Below are 6,533 nucleotides of genomic sequence, written 5' to 3' on the forward strand. Positions count from 1 at the left end.
CCACACGTTGCGAAGCCCCAAATGTTAGCTTTCAAACGCAGCTGGAACTGCATCATTTGGATCTCTGTAGCTCAAGTTATGGTCGATTTAGTACCAAGAGGTCAGGCTGGACAGCTTTAGCAGTTCCTTCAGTTTCTTGTATTCCTTCCACTTTTGCATGCTTCCTTTCCATCCTCTAAGCCATTCCTGCCCTGTAATCTCTGAAAACACTTAACACACATATCAAGGTATCGAATGGTAATAAGAGAGGATTAAACATATCAAAATTAAGACCAAAGAAACATGTTTTCAATCATAGCACAAAATTAGGAAGGAAAACGTAAACTCATGCAAATCATATGAATAAGTATATGAAAGATTGATAAAATCCACTCAATTGAGCATAAGATAAACCATAAAATAGTGGTTTATCAGTCCACAGATCCTAAGGTGTCAAGGAATTCTAGTCTCTGTACCATTCTGGTATTTAAACACCCTCTGTGTGCCAATTCAGATGAAGAGATCCACCAGCAGAGTGGTCCAATGACATCTTGGACAATTCAGATAGACCATCATAGAATATACATAAGATGCACCATTCTGAAAGCATGTCAGAAGGACACCTTCTGATCAATTGCTTGTATCTTTCCCAAGCTTCATAGAGGGATTCACCTTCCTTTTGTCTGAAGGTTTGGACTTCCACTCTAAGCTTGCTCAACTTTTGAGGTGGAAAGAATTTGGCCAAGAAAGTATTGACCAACTTTTCCCAAGAGTTCAGGCTTTCTTTAGGTTGTGAGTCCAACCATATCCTAACTCTGTCTCTTACAGCAAAGGGAAAAAGCATAAGTCTGTAGACCTTGGGATTAACCCCATTGGTCTTAATAGTGTCACAGATTTGCAAGAACTCAGCTAAGAACTGATGCGGATCTTCCAATGGAAGTCCATGAAACTTGCAATTCTGCTGCATTAGAGAAACTGATTGAGGCTTAAGCTCACAGTTGTTTGCTCCAATTGCAGGAATTGAGATGCTTCTCCCATAGAAGTCAGAAATTGGTGCAGTAAAGTCACCAAGCACCTTCCTTGCATCTCCACCATTGTTGTTATTTTCGGCTGCCATATCTTCTTCTTTTTTGAAAATTTATGTAAGGTCCTCCCCAAAGCATTGTGCTTTACCTTCTCTTAGCTTCCTCTTCAGAGTCCTTTCAGGTTCAGGATCAGCTTCAACAAGAATGTTCTTATCCTTGTTTCTGCTCATATGAAAAAGAAGAGAACAGAAAAGAAGAGGAATCTTCTATGTCACAATATAGAGATTCCTTTATGTGAGTAGAAGAATGGAAGAATAGAAGAATGAGGTAGAGGGAGAATAAGAAGAATTTGAAATTTAAGAAGGAAAATAAAATAAAATTAGAATTGAAAACAATTAATTAATTAAAAAGAATTTTAAAAAAGTGGGTACTGGTTTTCGAAAATTAGAGAGAGAGAGAAAGGTAGTTAGGTGGTTTTGAAAAAGATAAGAAATAGTAAACTTTTTAAAATTAAAACAAACAAGTCAAGTAGTTAATTGAAAAAGATTTGAAAATAAATGTTGAATAGATAAGAAGTTAGAAAAAGATTTTGAAATTAAGTTTTGAAAAAGATATGATTGAAATTTATTTTGAAAAGGATTTGAAAAGGAAATTTAAAAAGATTTGATTTTGAAAATTAAAGTTGATGGCTTGACTAACAAGAAACTAAAAGATATGATTCTAGAATTTAAAGATTGAACATTTCTTAACAAGAATGTAACAAACTTGAAATTTTTGAATCAAAACATTAAATGTTAGCAAAGTTTTCGAAAATATGAAATAAAATAAGAAAAATATTTTGAAAATTTATTTAAGGAATTTGAAAAACATGAAAGAAAGATGAAAAAGATTTGATTTTGAAAAAGATTTGAAAAGATAAAATTTTTAAATTGAAATTTTGACTTGACTAACAAGAAACAACTAAATTTTAAAAATTTTTGACCAAATCAACTCAAAATTTCGAAATTTATGAGTAAAATAAGGGAAAGATATTATTTTTTATTTTTTTGAATTAATGAAGAGAAAGAAAAACAACAAAATGAAACAAAACATAAAAATTTAAGATCAAAACAAATAATGCATGCAAGAACACTTTGAATATCAAGATGAACACCAAGAACACTTTGAAGATCATGATGAACATCAAGAACATATTTTTGAAAATTTTTAAGAAAAGAAACACATGCAAGATACCAAACTTAAAATTTTTTAATGTTTAGACACTATGAATTCGAAAATGCATATGAAAAACAACAAAAAACACAAAACAAGAAAATCACAAGATTAAACAAAGAAGATCATCAAGAACAACTTGAAGATCAAAGAAGAACACAATGCATATATTTTCGAAAATTTAAGAAAAATTAAAACATGCAATTGACACCAAACTTAAAATTTGACACTAGATTCAAACAAGAAACACAAAATATTTTTTTGGTTTTTATGATTTTATTAAATTTTTTTGTATTTTTTTGAAATTATGTTGAAAAAAAGAGAAATAAAGAAATTCAAAATTTTTAATAAGAATTCCAAGATTCGTGTAATGTTTGTCTAAAGTTTCGGTCCAAAAGAATTAGACATGGCCAAATGGCCAGCCAAGCTTTAGCATAACAAATACATACAACAACCCAATGAATAGGAATCCAAAGGCTCTTGCAACGATAAGTAGAAACCTAGGTCCAAAAGATTAGACATGGCTTAACAGCCAGCCAGGCTTCAACATCTCAAGAAACTCTAGAATTCATTCTTAAAAATTCTGAAGAACATTTTTTTTATTTTTTGTTTTTTGAATTTTTTTGAAAACTAAAATTTTTTTTCAAAAATAAAAATAAAAAGCTTAAACATAAAATAAAATTAACTAATCTAAGCAACAAGATGAACCATTAGTTGTCTAAACTCGAACAATCCCCGGCAATGGCGCCAAAAACTTGGTGCACGAAATTGTGATCACACTTTTCACAACTCCGCACAACTAACCAGCAAGTGCACTGGGTCGTCCAAGTAATACCTTATGTGAGTAAGGGTCCATTCCACGGAGATTGTCGGCTTGAAGAAAGCTATGGTCATCTTGTAAATCTCAGTCAGGCGGATTCAAATGGTTACGAGGTTTTGATAATTAAAAGATAAATAAAACATAAAATAAAATAAAGATACTTATGTAATTCATTGGTGGGAATTTCAGATAAGCGTTTGGAGATGCTTTGTTGCTTCTGAACCTCTGCTTTCCTATTGTCTTCTTCCAGTCATGCGTGTTCCCTTCCATGGCAAGCTGTGTGATGCTCTCGGATGAAAAATACCAGTACAATCTCTGCACGGCTAATCAACTGTCAGATTTCTCGTCTCGGATGAAAAATACCAGGTACAGCTACCGCACGGCTAATCATCTGTCGGTTCCCGCCAGTGTCGGACTAGGACCCTTGTCCTTTTTCACACTATCACTGCGCCCAACAATCGCAAGTTTGAAGCTCATCACAGTCATCCCTTCCTAGATCCTACTTGGAATACCACAGACAAGGTTTAGACTTTCTGGATCTCAGCAATGGCTGCCAATGGTTCTAGCCTATACCACGAAGATCCTAATCTCACGGACTCGGTCCATGGATTAGAGACCCAATAGAATATACTCTGGCTGTCGTCCAATGACTATGTTGAACATCATGTAGACCGCTTTGTGGTTGTCAGGCACGTGGATCTTGGCTAAGCGAGTAACAAAGATTGGGTGATTGTCACGGGTCACCCCTTCATTCTGACTTAACTGAGTTAAGTACGAGAGTATATCTTGGAGAATAAGTAGACGTGAATTGAAAGAAAAACAATAGTTCTTGCATTAATTCATGAAGAACAGCAGAGCTCCACACCTTAATCTATGGGGTGTAGAAACTCCACCGTAGAAAATACATAAGTGAAAATAGTCTAGGCATGGTCGAATGGGCAGCCTCCAAGTCCAAGGATGATAAAGTTCATCCAAAGATATAAATACAATAGTTAAAAGTGCTATTTATACTAAACTAGTAACTTAGGTTTACAGAAAATGAGTAACTAAGTGCAGATAGTGCAGAAATCCACTTCCGGGGCCTACTTGGTGTGTGCTTGGGCTGAGCATTGAAGCTTTCACGTGCATAGGCCATCCTTGGAGTTAAACGCTAGCTTGGGTGCCAGTTTGGGCGTTTAACTCCAGTTCTGGTGCCAGTTCTGGCGTTTTACTCCAGAAAAGGGTCTTTGGTTGGTGTTTAGATGCCAGTTTGGGCCATCAAATCCCGAGAAAAGTATGGACTATTATATATTGCTGGAAAGCCCAAGATGTGTAATTTCCAACGCAATTAAGAGCGTGCCAATTGGGTATCTATAGCTCCAGAAAATCAACTTCGAGTGCAGGAGGGTCAGAATCCAACAACATCTGCAGTCCTTTTTCAGCCTCTGAATCAGATTTTTGCTCAGGTCCCTCAATTTTAGCCAGAAAATACCTGAAATTACAAAAAAATATACAAATTCATAGTAAAGTCCAGAAATGTGATTTTTGCATAAAAACTAATAAAAATATAATAAAAAGTAACTAAAACATACAAAAAACTATGTAAAAGCAATGCCAAAAAGGGTATAAATTATCCGCTCATCAACGACCTCCCCCATTTTTAGCATCTGTGTGTGCGCCCGGACTTGTGTGTGCATGCACACATGATTCTGTTAAAAAAAATACCCCTTTTGTGCGTGCGCACACTCTTGTGCGCCTGCACGCCTTAATGCAACTTCTCTGGTCGTAGCGTTCGCATGCTTTGTGTGTTCGCACCCTTCTAAGTTGTGCCTTATGTGCCTCCGCACAGCCCCCTGTGCATCCGTACAAGGCGCATTCTGGGCATTAATAGGGCAACCTGCCCTGTTGAGAGGCAGCCCTTCTCTTTTCTTCTCTTCTTCATAGCTGCCCTCTTTCTCTCTTCTCTGACCAGCTCCGCCGGTCAGCCTGCCACCGGCCACCGCCGCCATCAGCCCACCGCCGGCGACCACCATCTCTCTCACTTTCTCTTACTTCACTTCTCTTTTCTTTCTTCCTTTCTTTCCCTTCTCTTTTCTCTTTTCACCACCGGTGAGTCTTTTTTCTTCGGTGCTTTTTCCGGCGAACCCAAACGCCGTGATCTCGCAGTGGCTATAAGAATTGCCATTGTTCCTCCCTCATTCTTGTTCTCTTCAACCTCTATACCTAAGGTTTTTATTTTTCTTCTTTATTCATGTTTATATTTTTGCACTTGTTTTCATTTCTTTTATGTTGCTTAGATTAAATTATTTGTTTCTCCTTGTTGTTTCTTTGTATTGCAAAGTGTTGTTACTTGATTATTGGGTTAGTTAGGATCAATTTTGAGCTTAATTGTGATGAACCATGTTCGATAAAATGCCTCAATGAACATTTTGTTTGATTCATATGACTTGGCCATCATATGCTTTCAATTTATCTTTTGTTAGGCAAATTGTATGAATTGTGCAACTTCAATTGTGAATTTTGATGTTGATCAAATTGTTTTACCAATGCATTTCCTTGTTGGTTTACTTTAAGTTCAATCACCCATGTTTTCCAAGAATTGTGTACCTTTTTAATGGGTGAATTTAATTGCAAATGCATTATGTTGATGGAATCTAAGTTTCATTGTTCATCTTGGAATTCAAATTGAGTAACCACTTTACAAATGTTAAACTTTTGGTGATGTCTTGATCAAACATCTTTTGGCTTCCAATTAAGAACTAGGGGTGTTCATGGTTTGGTTAATCCAAAAACAAACCAATTTTTTGGTTAACCAAAAATATAGTCTTGGTTATTAACCAAATTGGTTTTACATTATAAAACTGGTTATTAACCGGTTAGTAAAATTTAAAATCGGTTTTTAACTAGTTATTAAAATAAAAACCGGTTTTTTCAATAAAAAACCGGTGTTTATACTTAAAAAACCGATTTTTCACCAAAAACTAGTTTTTATACCAAAAAATTGGTTTTTACAATTAAAAACCAGTTTTTACACAAAAATTAATTTTTTTACTTACAAAAATCCAAATTTTTAACCTTTTTTTTTAAATTGAATTTTTTTTATGCTAAAAATTATTTTTTTCTTTCTAAATGATACGAGTAACATTTGTAAATAATGAAATCCCTTTCATTGCTTCGTTCCTTTTTCTTTCTTATTTCTTTTCAGCATTTTCTATAAATAATTTTTTCTAATGTAAATAATTTTCTTTCTAAATGATATGAGTTACTTTTTCTTATCTCCTTCTCTCCATCTCTTTCCTCTTCTCTCCCCTTCCTCTCTTCTCTTCCTTCTCTCTCTCTCCCCTTACCCTCTTTCTCCCCCTCCCTTCTCTTTGTCTTCCTATCTCTCTCTCTCTCTCTCTCTCTCTCTCTCTCTCTCCCATTTCTCTCTCTTCCCCTTCCTCTCTCTTATCCTCTCTTCCTTTTCTCTCTCTCTCTCTCTCTCTCTCTCTCTCATTTTTCTCTCTCCCTATCCTCTC

The 6,533-nt window shown here is 35.2% G+C and overlaps 1 non-coding gene across 1 annotated transcript; it reads left to right on the top strand.

Moving 5' to 3' along the window:
* Window positions 1-583: 583 nt before the first annotated feature.
* On the top strand, window positions 584-691 carry LOC112788188 (small nucleolar RNA R71). Its single transcript, XR_003195563.1, has one exon. It is a non-coding gene; the product is annotated as a small nucleolar RNA R71 (small nucleolar RNA).
* The last annotated feature ends 5,842 nt before the right edge of the window (window positions 692-6,533 follow it).

The sequence above is a fragment of the Arachis hypogaea genome, chromosome 20 (assembly GCF_003086295.3).
Source record: "Arachis hypogaea cultivar Tifrunner chromosome 20, arahy.Tifrunner.gnm2.J5K5, whole genome shotgun sequence".
NCBI classification, from domain to species: domain Eukaryota; kingdom Viridiplantae; phylum Streptophyta; class Magnoliopsida; order Fabales; family Fabaceae; genus Arachis; species Arachis hypogaea.